Consider the following 20,122-nt stretch of genomic DNA (forward strand, 5'->3'; position numbering starts at 1 on the left):
AGAAATACTTCGGTGGACAACTGGTTCCATATAGTGGTGGTCCCAAACTGCCTTAAAAACGCTTAATTATGCCACTAATCTAATATTTTCACGACTTGATAACTTTATAACACACGACAGTTATCATTTGAGTCCATCGTAGTTTTGATAAGATTTCGTCGAATGAAATCCTATCTTGCAGCGTAATCTTTAGACATCCCTGGATTAATCTTTTGAAATTTTAATTTCTCTTCATGCAACTGTATACAATAATGATCATTGAACCTAATAATAATACTAATAAATAGTTTTTTTTTGCAAAATGATACATTCAGATAGATTAATTATACAAAACCGCACAAAAGATAAAAGTAGGCATTCAAATTTCATATTAATTACCTTGTCATAATAAGAAGAACAGTTAATTATAATTGTTGTCAAAACTTGTGATCTAAATATTCTCCCACGCAATAAAAGCAGTTTGACTTTATTAGTTTCACGATCTTCCCCTTGAAAGCATTACACGGTAGTGATCTATAACTTCTATATGGTAGAATGTCTTGTATATCAGCGTCTAACAGTGTTATTAATATATACATGAGTTCTAAAGACAAAAGTCGGACATTCAACGTTTATAACTAAATTCTATAATGTCACACACTTACATAGTCACACACGTGCACACGCATTAGAATATTGCTTTAGCGCATAAATATTTTCAAAAATTTTATCTGTGTAAGTGAAACAGTGTCACAAAGAAAATGGTAAGTGAATCAAATGTGACAATGGGCCGAGATAAAATGTTATCGGTTACCCTCATCAAAATATATAAAAAAATATATGTATTTCGAACAATCTATATCTCATAATATTCAAAATACAACCGAAAGATTAAAACATTAACTATACCTGCGTCTTAACAGATATTTGTTCGCCTTTATTGTGACAAGCGCGGGCGCAAACAAGTTCTCATACGATTCCCCTCACACGTCACTGGAATTCAGACTGCCTTGCATTCTTCAATGGGGCCTTGTCAACACAAACCAGAATTGTTTTCTGGAATGTTCTTTACTTTACTTCATACGTAAAGACGAGCTTTGGTAAAAAGAAGATTATCATTAAATAGAAGATTATTAGACCAGTTGGTTTAAAACTGATTTGAAAATATTTATAATATGATTGTTGTTTGATGAATCTTATGCTGATGATACCATCTTTTTTAAATATTCAAGCGGTCTGTCTCAAAGCCAGACATTTAATACTTTGTTCTAATGCCTGTGTATGCATATGGCATTTAGCTTCAGCAAACTTATAATATAATGTTATAATGGGTAAAATCCAGAGCAAACGGAAGGTTTATAGAAGGAAGAAATCATGGCATCACAACGTTGGGGATTGGATAGGTACTGCAACTGCGGAAGAGTTGCTGCAGCTGGCACATGACAAGACACGCTTGTAGATACTGACGGCCAACCTCCAGTAATAGAGGCACTAAGAGAAGGAGATTTTAATAGGCAAGATTGCAATTCATGTACAATTGCACTTTATTGTAAAAAAAATGTTGTTACTCAAAGATAACGAAGCATTCTAATAGCTATAAGCATACAAAAATGCAAACCTTATCTATATATAAATTATACTATTGAAACATTATATTAAATTCATCTTGTTAAGAAATTCATAAAAATTCATGATTACAAGATCTAACCAGACAATACAATAGGTTTAGGCTTAGTTAAATAAATTAAATCACAATTAGTTAAACGTATTAAATACTTTTTGTTTGTTTGTTCCCTTTTATAAATGTTTTTGTTGTAAAATGTTCATGTATTCCATCTTTGGCTATATTTTCAGGGTATTTGTTTGTAATTATATATAATTTATGTTAGCTGTAGGATTACTAATTAAATAAATAAACACAAAATGTTTAAATTCACCGTGATTTTATATAATTTTATACCTACACAAATTTTATATAAAATGGCCCAAAAAATATCATGTATCATTGTTATTATGAAAAAATACTGTAATTAGTCGTTGAATACGTGTGATTGCGAAGGCTGTTTCTCATTACAAGTTAACACGTGGATGCTCTTGCGAAATTTTTAATTTTGACTTGAATAGCAGAAGCGTTCTTGCGTGTTCAGTATTGATTGAAAATGTTGCTAATTGCGACTTCTATATAAGTATTAACTTTTCACAGCTCTCTTTTAAGACAGCAAGACAGCTTATCCATAAAGCTTTCAGTTATATCCGTCGCTATAATAGTGACTTGGTCATGGCCGGAGTACGTCCGGAGACAGAGTAGAATAGAGCCTTTTGAAACATGTAAATCCTGAACAGTCTGAGGAAATTTCATTTCATCATCATCACCAGATCATTTCACTAGGCACTCTCGTTCCACGAAGTCCAACTATTCAAAGTTAAAGTGTTGGTACTCCTTGCTCAAAGGCGGGCAGGCTGCAATGACTGTCCTTTTTGGGCGTCCTGTAGGTTCGCATGCTCCTCTATTTAGGCAGGTTTGCCTTTCTTTTCTCTAACGTTCAGCCTCGTGACAAATAAAGACTATTTAATCATGTAAGACGTACGTTATTTGATCTACAATGAGGCATGGGGCTGACCAATTACGGCGTTGTTATCTAAAAGAACCGCAGTCTTCCAAGCTTATTTACTTCAAGGTAACAAATCGACTAAGGTTAATCCATGGAGTAATTAATAACGAATTCAGAAATCGCGCATCGTCAAGGTGATATTTTACGACAAGCATCCTACATTCCGTTGACAGGATGTCTGTCCGGTCGCTGGTCTGCATTTAAATGGTATATTAGAGGAACTAAACATCTTTTCTTTTAGAAATTTGAATTATGTACATCTCTATATTATCTAGATAAAAATATTCCGTGTGGGCCACGCCATCACTGACAACGATTTTATTGATAACAAGTCGAGGAAGTTGATAAAAAAATGGATTAAACGTTCATATCCTTATCGATAAATAAATAGTTGAGCACCTCTCAACTGTTACGCTCTTAGTCTGAAATTTTCTTCTGAATTAAAAGTTCAAATGTGCAATGGATGTTAGATACCCGATGTAAGGTGATACCGACGCCCATGGACACTTTACCAAAAGGCTCCCAAGTGCATTGCCATCCCTAAAGACATTTTTTTTATTTAATTCTAGGTCTATTTATTACCTTAACAGTAAAAGTTACACAGCTAAACACACAGGTAAAAATATAGTTCAGTCCCGTTTAAAAAGAGGCATCGATCAGTAATATTTAAAACCATTCAAGATATCATCAACCAAGTATCAATGTACTTAAACAATTTAAATCATACAAGAGTATAATAACATATAATATGCAATACTTGTTAAACATTCTGTAGACCATATTAAGATTAAAAGTTAATTTTAGCAGCACCGTCCCAAATCTTTTTGATACTAAGGTTTATATAAAATCGTTTCTTGTAATAAGATTCATGAGTAATGAGTGACAACATCCGATGACTACTTCCTTTAAGTTCGATTCACTCACATACTTATAAACGTCAAATAAACATATTATCTAAAGAAAGAAGAAAATACTTAATTATACCTACATAATGAAAAACAGTTTATAGAAAAGTTAAAAAGCACTAGGCTTGATACCTTGTCGTTACGTAGAGATCTGGGATCTCTCAGCATCTTCTATCGCATTTACCATGGAGAGTGGTCAGAGTAGTTATTCAGACTTATACCTGCAGCTGAGTTCTGCAGCATCATCGGACGTAAAGGCCGAATACAAAACACCGTCCCTATCACCTTGACGTCCGCCGTTAAGACAATTTCTGCAATGATTTAGTTTTATATGAGGGTAATGTAAATCGGAGTCTACCGTGTCAAAAGAGAGATCTCAGTACAAAAAGGAACGTTAAGGGTCTTCAAAGATTTAAAGATATACATATATTGAATTAGGCACGCTTGAGGACAATATCTGTTCTCTACTTGTTCAAATACCCGCATGATCTGCCCTATCATCTCTTAATAGAATTTTATTAGGCCCTTCAAAATTTAGTTCCACTTGTAGGTATTACGACCGCATGTTACCTTACTGGGCGGACCCATTAGACCCATTAACTTAACAATTATTATTTGGACAAACATCGAATACAGTACCTCCAACTTATATGCCATATGTATTCGGCCATACAATGTACAGAGGCGATGAGAACTCGGAAAAACTGATTCATGCGCCACTCAAACGCATAAAAACAATTCATTAAAATCGGTCCAGCTGTTTAAGAGAAGTTCAGTGGCATACACGCAGTAGCATATATATAATGATAACAAGACTCGAACACAGGTAAAGAAAACGTTTTCTTTAAATCACGTTAAAGTTTTATTGAACAGCAGCAAGGCAAAATACAATTTGTCGAAAAACCTTTCCTTACATTCCCTTAATTTGAAGTATAAGGTCTGATTAACATAATCCACGTCCGTTCCAATCCTACCTAATCAGGCTCTAGTTATCCCTGCATGTATATCCTTATTTGTGCGGGTCACTTTATAAGGAAACGTATAAATTGAGCGTCCGATCTCGGATGTTTTTTGCGGTTTCTTTTGAATTCATTACAGACTTGCTTATGTAATGTAATGACCGCTTAGAAGCATTTGATACGTGCTGTTATTATAGCATATATACTGGATCCAGAAAGTCTCTAACGGGAAAGTTCTTAATCGAGATGGGATATCGAAAAAACTTATGCAGAACATTAAACAACGGAAAGTTACGTAATTGGGCGACGTGCGCTGCTACCAATTAATTATAATGGGTAAAATCCAAGTATCAATGTTGATAAAAATAAAAAATCATTTAAGCGTTGCTGCAACTGGCCCAGGATAAGACATGCTTCAAAAATGACGGCCAACCTCAAGTTATTGAGAGCCATCAATGGAAGATGAAGATCAGTGCCTCACATTTCTGTTTCTGTTTCGTGATAATTTTTAATAGGCAAGCAGGTCAATCTTCAATGCCTGTGCCATTTTAAATACCAAAACAACTATCACACATCACGTGTGTGTTCATATGTGACCTGTAAGTTATCTTACAAATCGGGCTTTGTAAACACAATTAAATATAACTGTTACATAAGTAATTAAATAAGGTTCAAAATACATCATCGAAACAAAATATGACCGAGACTAATTATCCGTGTATCAGTCATTAACTAAATAAATTAATTATAATACAAACTCTAATTACTTACTGACTTAAACAAATTTCATTTCATCACAAAAACTTTCTTTGATAAAACATTTTTATCTAACAAATAAGGTCAGGACTAAAAGTATGTTTTTTCAGCTGCAGCGTATATTAACCCACTTATAACTGACGCCAAATCTTCATTACCAATCGTCCACGAGTCTTAAATGACTAATGAAAAGTAACTACATAGTACGTCCGCAATGGGTCCTTCACCCTCTGTGTGAGATCTGTCATCACCCACAGCATCGCTGCATCTAACTGCTGACATACATAAACAAACATTGCTCTATGAATGGCCTAAGAGGTTTATTTACAATAAGTTTCTATACCTACCTTAATTTTTAAGAACTTTTTCATAGATAATGATTTACTCGACGCTTCAGAAATAGGAATTTTTGAATTTAGAATAATTATTATTGTTTTTATTTTGATAGTCTATGGTAGTTTTGTGTGTAAGAGGAAGATGTCATGTGGTGATTACTAAGAAATTTATAAAGAATATTTAACGGTTACGTACAACAATTCAAATCAAAATTTCAATTCACTTATAATATAAGAGGAAAGACTTGAATATTTGATATTTTTCCAATTTGAAATTCCTTCATCCGAAGTTATCCCTTAATATTATATAATATTCCTAAATCGCGTACGCTTCTGAAACTATTGACACAGAGCAAGTAATGTAATGGTTTTATAGACGTCATCAATGTCTATTAGAACATTAACAAAAAAATATTTTAGTATTTAAGTCTATTTACCAAGGTAAGTTTAAGATTAAAACTAGTTTTATCATAAATACGATGGTATTTTAGAATATAAGTATTAATGCATACAACGTCTAGCAACGTTCTATATAACAATTGGCTAAAAATAGTCCTCGCGTGTTTTCCCCATGACGTCATCATTCATTAGGGCCGTTCTCATTTCGTGTACACCACCAAGCGTCGCCCTTGAAAATCTATAAATAGAGCCCTTCTGCTCCTTTATCTTAGCTGCATCTCTTTTTGTACATGTGTTTCATTTTATTTACTACCGCATAAACAACGGCATTCATAAGAAAACATTAGTAAAATAGTTTAAGTTGTTAATATCTGTATTAAAGAAGGACAGAGTATGTTCTGTGCTTTTTAATACAATTATTTCATTGGACTTCTAGAAGCTCGAAGAAGCACGTTTGTTATCACCTATGAAATCAACAAAGGCGCGAAAATCTTTCCTCCATCTAACACAGACAATATGACATAATATATATATAATATGCCACATTTCACTTACCGTTAGGCGCGGTTGTGGCTAAACGAATGCCCAGTTTTTTCACGTTATGGCCCAACACGAATGTGTTTGATAAGTATTTTATGTAACACAAACTGTACTCTTAAAATATATAAATGTTTGGTAACAATCAAACATAATACAATTTCTAACTCTTTCTCAGGGTGTTTCAAATAGCAGTAATCCCCTCACTTATTATTTTTGTATTTTATTACAACTACTAAAGACGTTTTTTAAGATTTGTTTTAGAGAATCCCCTTATACATTATTATTACAATATAGTACAGTATTAGATGTTTGTCTCTTTCTAGCTAATTGTATTTACGCTTCTATGAAAAGAGATAGATAAGGACTCATTATTCTAATGAAGGTTTGGCGTCATTTATAAGTGGGTCATTTATAGGATGCTGATGCATTCCTGTCTGCACTGTGCCATTCTCTGCCATATGCCACGCTGTTACCTTAATCTGGTAACCTTCTAAATTGTCTGTTTATGGCACCTTGGCCACTAGTTTAATACTTTCTTGCTCCACTTTTCTGTTCCTCCATTGCCAAACTCACTTCAGTTTACTTATATTGAAGCAGTTCTTCTATATGATGTATTCTTAATTTTTTCTTCTTCTTCCCTATATATCTACAAGTCAGTGATGTATATTGTAATTATTTTGTGATTTTTTTTGATAAAAATAAATAACCTATGAAATATTTTGGAAATAAATAATGTAGTTAAACCTACGATATTTTTTAATCGGTCCTGTGTTTAGGATTTCCTTACTATTACACAACAGAATTCGCGTCATAAGCTTACATAATTTATGCACGAGGAAGGACGAAGAAAGGTTAATTAACCTCATCTCTCTAACTGGTGCACAAACATCCCGCGGAGGTGACGTGGGAAACAAAACCGGTTTGGGAAGGAATTTGGTTAGTGTTTCGTGATTCTAGCTATCGATAGCCGATGTTTCATGTCTCGACCGCGACAATCGTCTTGAATGCTTAATATACTGAATGATTATACATTATACAGTCAAACGTGAAAACAAATCAAAACGTATTTACACGTGTTCCACCAATAGATCGTGTGATCTCCGAGGTTTTAAGTATTATGTAACTGAATATGAAGGACTCAAGTCAAATTTGTCCTAAATGTAGGTCGCATGTCAAAACAGGAAATTTACAAGCGTAGTCCAAAAATAAAGAGAAAACAAAAACAATTTAGAATCGAATTCTTTTGCGATAATTAGAAAATCCGTTTTCTAGGCTCGTAGTAAAACAACAAAGTTAATCTATCTCTTTTATTTCCTAGATAATGAAAGGGATAGCTATATATTATACGTCTGCTGTGTCCATAACTAAGACTCAACATGTTTGAACAAGTTCGTCATATAGTTTTGCCAACATTCTGATTGTCATAAGAGCACAGCCATGTTAGTATGGAGAAGTGTTCTATAATGAAGAACTAAGATACTTGCATTGTTTTAAATAAAAGTTATAACCTCAAAATATTAACGGCCATATTAACACACGCGGCATGTTTTGCCGCGTTTATACATTTCCAAAAGGACACGAGTGAGGACAAAACGTTCCTTAAATGCAGTCATCTGAATGCTGTTCTATAGCTATTTCAGGGTTATTATTACCGAAGGACAAAGGTGGGTCTAAAGGTTGTGCCGCCATTTTTTATATTAACACTGACAAATGACATATGAAACACAGAGCACTAAGTATTGTGTAATAAAGTAATAATAACTGATAGATCAACAGGCAAATAGTAACTTTTTTGTGAGATTTCTTCGGTGATCGATAACCTAACCGTTATCATATTGGGTTGCCACGCTGCGCCCGAGTCGAATACCACTGACGTTTTTACAACGGCCCGCGTAGGGTTGGCAAAAACATAAACACATACATTTTGTTAATAAAAATCATAAGGTATTAACGCATGTGCATATATAATAAATTGCATGATGTAATAGTGATTGCGTCAGCAGCCTTTTCTCTATTTAATAGTATATGCAGGAAATAATTTGGTGCAGAAGACGACCCGACTTGGGCCAGCTGGCCGGCGGCACGTGGACCCGGCAAGTCCAAGCAAGGGAAGTTTGGAAGAAGTCGGAGGAGTCCTATATTATGTAAAAAATAGAGTTAAGAATTAGTATTAATTAATTGAAACGTTTTTTAAATAAAACCTTTATTATTATTATACGCATATGATATTATAACGCACTATTGTGATTCACCCCTTGTGGATACATTAAAAAAACCACTGACATGTTTATAAAATGGCAGACTGGCCATTTTATAATGATTTATTACAAAACTCTTAACGAAAAGTTTTTCATAGACTAATGCGCGTATATACTAGTATAAAAATACTACTTCCATATTCTTTTTACCCGTACAAAAATACAAGTTTTAAATAGGAACCAGCCCTAACGTCAAAACTATTTTATTGATTCGGTGTCTAATGTCTATATGACTCACCGCCGATATGAATATCTCATAATTTATTCACTGAATCGACATTGTGATATTCTTTTGTATTGTCCATTATTTGTTTTAAATTTCCATATCTTTTAGAGGAAACCTTTTTTTAAGTCGTCATGTGTTTAAAAAAATAATTGTGTTTAAAGAAAAAATTTTTAAAATGTATATTAATATATGACTTTTATACGACTGTTTTAAGAGCTAAAACCGTGGTTTAAATCTTCTTCAGCGGCCGATTAATTAATAATAATTAAGAACACAGTTCAATCATATTTAAAAATGTACATATTAAGTAGGTATGTCAGAAGTTATAGATCACTGTGTAATTCTTTTTATATTGTCTAAGTGTTTTTTGTGTGGCTGTAAGATAACTTAAATAAATAAATCAAATATAAGTGACATATCATATAAAACTTCTATGGAATTTTCCTATGGTTGTAATCCTCTTCTATAACTACCTACCGCTCGCTTTGCTACTTTTTATGGCTATCTCGCTCTTATAACTTAATTACTGACAGTAATGAAAATATTAATTTTTTAAAGTTAAAAGATTTTCACAACAATCTTTTAACTTTCCGTAACTTTCTTTATCGTGCACTTAATGAGTTTTAAGTTACCATTTAGTTTTGGGTATTTAATTTTCCCCTTTCTCGCTTATTCTACTATACTTGATGTGTATGTGTGTAAAATTTGTACACGTATTATAAATCATATTTAAATAAAGTCCATCAAAAAGGCCACAAAAGATTCATTAGGCCGTATAAAACCAAAGCACATGTCACGGACATTAATGTATATTTAGATAGTTGCACTCGACCCACACACAGAAATAACGCTATAAAAATAGTTAACTCCGCTCCGAGTAGCGTTACTAAGTTTATATACATATCAAGGGCGCTGCAACCTTATAGGTATGTGCCTCAGATTTCTGTATCTGTTTCAAGATCATTTGTCAATCTAATAGGCAAGTAGGTGGTCAATCTTTGCCACAGACCGTCGACTTTCCTAGGCATGTCTTACAATATAATTCTTTCACCGTAAAAAAAATCAAATCATTTATTCCTATTATACTACCTAAAATGGCACTTTTAAACGTTAATTAAAATATAAAGATGATTCTAGTTGAGCCTTTCAAAGAGTGGTTTAATGTGGAGATTAGGCAAGCAAGACTCTTTGAAAAAAAAAATAGAATATGTGTACATATACATTAGTTAAATAATTATATGTGAACGTACAAGCCAGTGTTAAATGCGCAGTGCAGAAAGTCCAAGACAGAAACGACTATATTATTTGATTGGTACTTAGATTTTCAATTTTTTTTATTGGTACTAAGGCCTTGACGGATTCAAAAAATAGATATATGGGGTAAGGGGTTAAAATTAAATGTAAAAACAGCATTTCACATACATTTATATTTATAACGTTCATAAGTGTACATTGTACAAAAGAACAAAACTGTGCCTTTACTGTTTCTGGGTCAACTTTATTTAAGTACAGGGGCAAACGGGCTAGGTGATCTCATGATGCATGATGCCCATGGACACTCTCAACTCCAGGGTGCTCGCTCGTTGCCAGCTCACAATACTTCGCCGGGCAGCAGGTTCCACATATTGGGACGCAGCGAAAGCTGCCTTAAAAAGCTGTCAGTTGTCAAACGATGTGTAGGTGATAGGTAGACTGTCATATACGGACTCAATGATGTATATTGAACTACGCTTGGTGTCTGTAAAATTTGTAGGTATCTCGTAAATAAATAACTTTGTGAAACCAGCTGCCCATCGAAGTATTTCCGAACCAATTCGACTTAGGGTCCTTCAAGAAAAGAGCGTACAAATTCTCAAAAGGCCGGCAACTCACTCGCGAGCCCTCTAGCATCGTGCAGATGCATCTAGCAGGTTAGCCTCCTGCCCGTTTGCCCCCTTTTCTATAAAAATAAGAGAAGTTTCACTTTAAAAAATATTACAGACAAGCCGATTGGTCTAGGGACAAACAATGTTGTGGTTTTACCACAGCCATGAGTCGTACAGCGAAACAGGTTATGGGATCTCATTACCAGACGTCGGTGGTTTGGAATTTCATTAAATGACCGCCCTTAGTTCATGTCGCCATAGCCCACTGAATTCGAGTTTTAATTAGATCTGACTGTTACGTATTGACTAACGCTGGCATATCATATGTAACATATATTTAAAAACTACGTTTAATTAACGTTTTCGGGCGCACACTTGCTTGTGGTGAAGGATAGACAAAAAAAGTATGTAAACTGATGATGGCAACTCCTACAGAATGTATCTTCTAGAATCATCTTTAAATATGTACTTATAAATATTGATTAAAAATTCTTTAAAAATTGTTGTACTTAAGTACTCTTAGTTTGAGAGGTAATTTTAAAAATACATCAGAAATACCTTCAAGTATGTAGTATAAAATTAGGATAATAGGTTTTTAATTTAGCTTATAAATTATATCTAAGCGTATGTGGTTTCAGAATAAAAATGTTGAATAAACCCCCTAATATACCTATAATCCTCCCACATCTTGACCTTGATGCCCCCTAAACTTGGGGGGAAAACCTCACGTACTTGACTATAAAGATAAGTAAAACGATCAACATTCAGACAATCTATAACTGTTCAAATTATGTCTCATTCTTCGCCACTGAAACGTTACAAAGGGACCAATTCGTACACATGAAACAAAATTGTTAGCAAACAAAAATCATTAATTCAAATAGGTAACACAATGTACAGTTATGAACGTCAAAAAAAAGAAATATTCATTAAATTATTCTAATTTTACATTGACTGCCAGTTCCATTGATAGCATAAACATATGCTAAGTTCTTAATAGACAACAAAGCATTGTCAACAAAAGAAAATATCTCAATCGGTAGCTTGGAACAATTGCATATTGATATAAAAACCTTTAACAAAGCGCAAAACCTTAATGCTTATATTAGTTATGATTTTTAATATGTAGGATATTTGACGAAAGCATATTTGAGTTATATAAACGTATCACTAAAGATTAAAATCTGGTTTGTTTCTTCACGACCAGCCTTTGTATACCTAAACTATTCTTACTAAAAATTTCGTGTTTGTCACGATTACCTATTATAATTTTTCCGAAGATAATAAAAGCGCAAAAATACATATTTGTATATATTGTGTGCATATAGTCATTAACGCTACGTATCGTGTCTCAGATTTATGCCCTGTACCAAAGCACAGTAAACAAGTCAGGTCATGTTTATAACAAAGAACTGGTTCACTCATTTGACCATCTTTGACAAAGAACTAATTTTAGAGCTGGTGCGTCATCAAATACCAGATTGTTACTTATACCCTCGTGTTAAAGCTCAAATTTGCTTAATCTATCTATTACTGACCGTGACAACGCAATGGTAAAAATCGTGATGCAGGTAAAAATTTTTAGGTTGATCTTTTGTATTTCGTTCGTGTAACGGTCAACTACAAAGGGTACGCGTAAATAATTATAAATTTGAAAGAGCAATGTTTATTAGGCATTTTTTGTAAGATTTTTCTTGCCAGAAAGACAGAAACAGAGTAACAGTTAAGAAAAATTTAATTTTCAAACGTTAGAAAAAGTTCTTCTAGGTTTGTTTAAGTTTATTCATCGTTTAAATAACAAGATTAATAAGAACTTAATATACTTTTAAGTTCATATACGGACCAATATTTTCACCTCAAGTACATCTCGTTAAAAGTTAGAGTGTTCAATAAATCTGCATTTAAAAGATTCCATCGAATAGATTAAAATCTTAAAGCCATAAAACGGTCCAATAAAGCTTCATCCGCTATCGTAAATTATATCAAAACGATTTCTTATTCCAACTGTGAAATCCAAGGGGGCAATTATAACATCTTATTAAAAGCAACACTTAGCTACGGCTATAAAACAAGACATGATAATTCAACGCTATGGGCACCTACAAACACATTCGTACTAAAAACCCAAATTGAAATATTCACTGTTAAAAAACCTTTGAATATAAATATATAGTTCCCCCCAAACTTAGAAATCGATTTGTTTTTACATTTTTTTATTGGCTCTTCTACCAAAATACTTTAAAAAACATCTTGCGTGTACATTGCCATGTCTTTCTTACAGTAGTCAATCATGGATATATGACTAGAACACTAACGGAAAAATAACAGCTTGTCAGCGAGGAATGATGTGTACTCAATTTAAAAATAAAGGACAAGATCAGAAGCACTCTCACAATGCAATAACTTTAGTGGAAATGGACGACCAAAACGTTTGCATGAAATGGCAGATGAAAATAGAGAGTACGAGAGTGGATAGAACCAGCAGGAAAAAGAAAGAGAGGTCGCTCTATCGCACGGTGGGCTAAAGAGCTGAAGAAAGTTGGTGGATAAGATTGGGATAAAAAATGCTCAAGACAGAGAGAGATGGTGCCAATTGGAGGAGGCGTATACACTTTGACAGGTCCTTAAATGAGGCTTAATAATTATTATGTAACGTTATTAAGTCTTGTCCAATTCATTTTATTTTTCATGTACCAATGTATCAGTATGACGAGCGTTGGCAAGCTTTTATTCATAAATAAACTTTAGGGAATAGGAATGTATCCTGTATGTACACTTATGAATATTATTCTTTTCAGAGTTCATCCTACCAATGTAGGCACTGAATCGTCTATTTTAGCTTAATATAATAATAAATCAAATAAAAAAGGCTTTTAATTTTTACAGCAGAACAAGGAGTTGCATTAATAAGTTAGTTTACTATCATAACAAAACTAACACTATTATGTGTTAGTTTTTCCAACTTTTAGACTGTTATTCTTCTGAAAAAAATTTAGTTTAATATACAAACGATAAATAATTGCAATTGGCACCACAATATCATACTTGCGCGATCCAATATTGATAAACAATTCTAATATATTCTTACAATATTGGCGGGAAATTGAGTCAGAACATAATTTATACAGCAAAGCAACAAAGGCAATCAATGGAGCATTTCATGAAACGAAACGGAAGGATGCGTGAATCATTGCCAACGTCGCAAGTGTTGGAAAAAGGCTCAAGATTTATTTATAAGTATGAATATATTAATGTCGGCGGAATATATTAATGTAATATGTATCTCATTTCTTCAAACACGAACGCAGATTACTGTAATAAATAATATCAATTAAGATTTTAGCCCAAGCCGAGACTAGAGTTGAATTCATGTTATGGTCTGAATTTTTTTTTTTATGTTACAGCAAGCATATCGGCAGGAGGCCTCACACTACCAGTAGGCTCACAAGAATTGATATGCTTTTTTCTTGAAGGACCCTAAGCCGCATTGGTTCGAAAATACTTCTCTGAAGTATTTCCGAATCAATCTCCAGCTGGTTTCACATATTGGTGGTGCGCGGCAAAAATTACCTTAATGAACGCTCAATTGTGAAACGACGGACGTCGAGGTGATACGGATGGTATTTTGTGTTCTACCTCAACGTCCGATTATGTAACTCTGGGATATCGATTATAACTAGCAAGGTTTATAATTACACGTTTCCCAAATAATAGCAACAGGCTATATTAATTTCCTGATCATAAGTAGTATACATCTTTCCAAATGTTTATCGTGATTCTCCTATATTTATTAATATTCCTAAAAAGACTACGAGAAATACTAGATTCTGCTTGCCAGAAATACGCTTATTATGTACGTGAGCGGGACATAATAGTTCCTGTCTTCATTTTCAACACGTTATATGTGTACAAGAAGCCCCCTATATATGAAATAAATAATTAGTATTGGTACTTATATTAGTATGTATATGAAAAAACCTTAACCACAAGATGACTTCACCTCTGAATCAGCTGTACCTATTTTAACAAAACTCTTAATAATATATTAAATTAATTGTTTTATATAAATAATTGAACATTATTTCTGTAAGTCCAAACCCACCAGATTAAACTTTCCTAACATCAGGCTCTTAATGCTTGATCGACAGTAAGTAATAAAAAGAATCATAAAAACGACCAAGTACTCGATAGCGAGATCTGTTTCAAGCGATTTCTATATTGAATCTATGTATCTTTACATATATAGGATATACTTCTAGTGAAAGATTGATAGATAAAGGCCCTGTTTCACAATGTATGGATAAAGTAGCAAATAGCTATGCAACACATAAAATATTCGAAATATAAAAGTTCCGACTAAGATACTTCGCGTTTCATGACGAATAGCGCTATCTGACAGTCGTGAAACGCAAACTGTTAATCCTACCAATAAGTAATAAATAGCTTATTTGGAACATATCTGGACATTGTGAAACAGACCCTTAGCCTTTAAAAAGCCATCTTATTTTAAATCGTAAGACTATGTTCGCTCGAATAAATAATTATATGAATAGTGAATCGATTATGTTTCGCATTTGTAGGTACCCACTTTTACGCCGCATTAGTAGAACTAGACTTAGTTTAAAATTTAAATACTTTAGTTGACCAGATGGTAACATTCGCCACATGAACATTCTTTTACAACCGAATCGAAAAAACAAAGGAGCAAGAATAATTTCCTAGCTTATTAGTCAGTCCTTTGACCCCAGTAATGTGATTCAACATTCACTGATTAAATTCAAATTCTTATAAAACCCCTAGCGGAAGGATCAATTGAACCACAATCGAAGGATGTCCCTACGGAATTTATGGTCGTGATTTCAATGTATAATCACCTCTAGGGCACACACTTTGAATATAATTTGTTTTATGTCTATCCTAAATTATCAAACCACTTCGTTAAGGCTTTATGTATGTAAATTAGTACCAAGATCAAAATGGGTATGTTTTATGGTAATCATTAAGGAATCAGAGGCGCCACGGTGCCTTATTGTATTATTAATACTACAATTAAAATCTTAAGTACCTTCTAAGTTGTATTAATGCCTATTGTTTTTAGCCTTTCTTGAGTTGTTAGGTGTATTTTTATTATCTGTCCGCTATAAGGAATCGCATCGAAACAATCGCTTTGAGTTACAAAATACTAAAATGTAAAGAGGCTTTTTCGACTACACCAGAACATTTAAAAAGCACTTGGCTTGTACCAAATAATTTTATAATACGCATTAACTGTATCATCAAGCAAAGCATATTCTAACTGTAAAACAACAATTCACAGATCAGTAATTGAAAACTATCAATCAAGTTCACGAACGCATGAACCTTTGCAAATAAAAACTGGCTTTCACATAGCATGAAATATGAATTGATTGGCTTCAAACCCTGTTCTATTCGATTAGCCGCGACCATGCAATTTCGGTGTTAAATTTGATTTTGTTATGGCTTTTGCGTTTTCTTGAAACTAAGGCGTGTAGCACTTTTTAGATAACTACAAAAAATAAATCATTCTATCACGTATGATAGTTATCACGCCTATAAATATAAAAAATAATGATATTCATAAATACTTTTACCTCTGGTCTATGAGACATTTCCTTGTACAGTACCCACTCGTATTATAGCATAATTGTGAAACAGAGCAGTATGGACCTAGTGGCTTCAGCTTGCGTCTCTTATCTCTGAGGTCACAAGTTGGACCCCCGGCTGTGCATCAATGAACTTTCTATGTGCGCATGTAGCAGTTGCTCGAACAGTTAAGGATGTCTAGCGCCTGTGATTTTTTAATTTTATTAATAGGATATAGGATATCGGCTGTTGCTCAACTCAAACAAATTGCAACAATTGCAAATTTAAACAATATATTGATAAAATTTCAATCACACAATGAAGTAATATATAATTTAAACAGTTTTTATCGATATAACTAATCGTGTTCTTAACTGCACTTAACATGAGACACAGATAAACATTTTACATCGTTATATTTGTCACATGACAGTTGACATGTACGCCACAGAGTACCTCACCAAAACCGTTATAGAAATTGTGTCGAGAAAGGCATACAGTGCATAACTCAGCGAAACAAGTTCACTAAAGGTCACACAAGTGCAATTTCCATCCCAGATGGCATACGCTAATTAAAATCAAGTCATAATGAATCACAGTACCATAAGCAATGTTACAAGTTAGCCATTCGCCCGCAGTGCGATATATGTAGGTGTTTACAGTTTGTCGAATGAGTCACCGAGAAAGTGGATTGAAATGGAATTTGCACTTGGCGTCGTTTTATGCGTAAGAAAAAGGTTCTAGACTAAACCAGGTTTTCAAATATAATTTAAAATTATGTATTACCTTTTTTTAAATATTTTATAACATAGATACTAAACTACGCTTAGGTTTCTAAGTTAATCTGTGCTTTGTATAAAATAAATACAATATACCGGTAAATCTGTTCTATAAAATAACACGTTCCGATTTCAACGCAAACACTTAGAAAAAAATACGAACAAAAACGTGTGTGTACTTAAATACAAAAGTGATAAAAACCTTTAAAAAAATGTTAGTCTATGTTACAAACATTGAAATTGAAAAATGTATTTAATACATTAAAGTTAAATAAAGAATATCACAGAAAATGTTGAATATAGCTTCAGGGTGTCTGTTTTTTGTGACGGTGTGCGGGTGTCGTTTTTTTGTGACGATGTGCGCGCGCTGCGTAAAGATTTACTCTCATCATTTCTCCTAACACGCCAAAAGTATACTTAAAAAAACAAGGTACTCATTTCCAGATCCTATCATATTTATGATCACCATTGTTTATAAGACGCTCCGTTGAGATAAATTAAGACCGCCGCACGATTTGTCCGAGCGATATCATCAAAACTGCGGCATTTCAACAAAATAGAATCCCAAATACTTAGAATTGAGGTTTGAAAGTCAAAATCCGGCGACATGCAAATTCGCCACTCGAAATGCATGCTTTGAAGAGTGGGGTAACATTCCTAGCTGGTAGGGAGAGGTCATTGACCGTCCTCTGGCGCAGCTCGCGATATACGTATAGCATAAGGTCAATACAGCGCAACCGGTTCTGTCGAAATACCATTGTTCCATTGACGGCTTTATACAGATCTGAAAATCAATTACCGAACTACGAGCGAAATGTAATTTGCGGCTTAGCTTAAACACAAATTGTAACAATCGAAAGGCCTACATCGTACCTACATATGGATTATGTGGTAATACTGCTAAATTACATATGCGATTTGGTTTTCTTTCCGCTTAGAGTTGCGTTATATACGTAATTTTAATGGGCTAATTGGAATTTTACTAATGAGTTTTACATTTCTTAATTTGCAATTTCATTCATATTTCAGCGAAGCCTTCACCAACGGGCTAAATGTTACATAAGCCAGCACTGCGGTATGCGATAAATTCCAGTGATAAACTAGAATACAATCACCGGTCAACTGTCTAAAGGCTGTTTACCTTTTGCCGACTTGAAAGAAGCCTTAAATTACACAATGCCCCCATAATTTATTTAAGCCTTTAACAATGTCTCTTTCGCACTAATAGTGTTAACACTGCGATGAAAAGAGACTACTTTTATTAATGTATATCAAAGTCATAGCCAAAATTTTATTAATAGGTTAAATATATTATCATAATTTAAAAACTAAATAAATCTACTTACATAATTACCGAAGAACATTTTTTATATGTATATTATACATATTAGCAGATCCGAGAGACGTTGTCTTAAATCTAAAAATAATTAAAATAAAAGAAATTGTCGACTCCGCGTGAACACAATTTTTGTTTGCTGTAAGTAGATAAATAGTATAGATACAGACTGCAAGTCCATGTGATTTGTGAACCTAAACCATCTAGGACGCCATCCAAACACATACAAAAAAAATTCAAATTAGTCCAGCCGTTTAAGAGGTTTAAGTCCTGAATACCAGAGATTTTGGTGTGGGTCGAGTCCCACATACCTCTGCAATTTTTTAGGGCAGGTGACGCACATGGATAATGCATATGAAAAAAAGCCGTTAAAAAGTAGTTCAGTGACATACACACGTACAGTACAATCATATACATATATAAAGAACATGGTATTGTTATAAATTATTGCTATGGTAACGTATATGTTAAACGAAAAGCCAGACATACGAGCCAAATAAATTAGTCACTTTCAGCCAAGCATTATTCACATTGCAATTCTAAGATCACACGTGACTCAGTTGGCACACAATCCTATGTTATCGTCAACTTATAAACGTTAAAATAAAACCCGATTCCATATCACTCTTATCAGTCAGATTATTTTACACATATTATATACTCTTTCCTTCAAAATTAGGTTATTAAATATTCGCCATTGTTTGAGACTTCTAAGAATCGTTTCAATTACTATTTAAATATAATTCCATTGTTTGTCAGATATAATGAAATCTACATACGTACAATCATTTAAAACAGAAAACAGCAACAGTACAAGGTAGAAAGATTTGAATACCGGCGAAATTAATTACCTACTTCCCACAAAAATCACACTAACACCAATATATTCCCAATAATTTTGTGAAACTTCCCAAAAATACCTTTAAGGTATATATACTATTGTTTTATTATATGTAACACGAAGACTACTTTTATTTTAAATTATTTAAAACGTGCACCACGGAATACATAATTGTAATTCAGTCACCAACACCAACAACATAAGAGCTAGTGTGAGGACTATTGTTAGATTTTTTCACAACCATATTTCTATCATGAATAGTTTTATTTTATGAATCAATTTAAAATGACATCACTTAAAATATGCAAATACATATTTGTATAATATATATAGTCCACTTACCTTGAATTCCGTTTGCGAAGTTCAATCGATGCCACGAAGAATTCAAACTTTGGCCGAACCATGTTCACATATTATTCATTCATGTTTTAATAAGTATGTGGCGATTGATTGCTTAATTATATAGATTTCGAGGAAATTAAAATGTACTTCGATATTTTCCTAGTCAAGAAACAATGACACTGCAATAAATGCTAGTATACAAAAACTGATTTTTTTAAATTTACAAGTTATTTGGTTTGGTATATATTCCATCCTATATGAAAGTGATAAATGTCTTAAATACGGGTTTCATAAATAATTAAACTGGTTTTTCGAATGCTTATTATTACTTTATACTATCATTAATAGATTTCCTTCGATTAAAATGCCTTCCTAACAAAATTCAT

General features: G+C 33.3%; 1 protein-coding gene across 2 annotated transcripts in view; it reads right to left on the reverse strand.

The window, feature by feature from the left end:
* LOC111003991 (acyl-CoA:lysophosphatidylglycerol acyltransferase 1) overlaps positions 1–20,122 on the reverse strand; it is a 227,721-nt gene that overhangs the window by 199,359 nt on the left and 8,240 nt on the right. The window contains exon 4 of one of the 2 annotated variants that reach the window (XR_006750834.1): positions 16,628–16,643. The exons of the other annotated variant lie outside the window; for it this stretch is intronic. The gene's annotated coding sequence lies outside the window, so the exon portion shown is untranslated. Of the gene's footprint in view, positions 1–16,627; positions 16,644–20,122 lie in introns of those variants that run through there. 2 annotated transcript variants of the gene reach the window in all.

The sequence above is a fragment of the Pieris rapae genome, chromosome 19 (assembly GCF_905147795.1).
Source record: "Pieris rapae chromosome 19, ilPieRapa1.1, whole genome shotgun sequence".
Taxonomy (NCBI): Eukaryota; Metazoa; Arthropoda; class Insecta; order Lepidoptera; family Pieridae; genus Pieris; species Pieris rapae.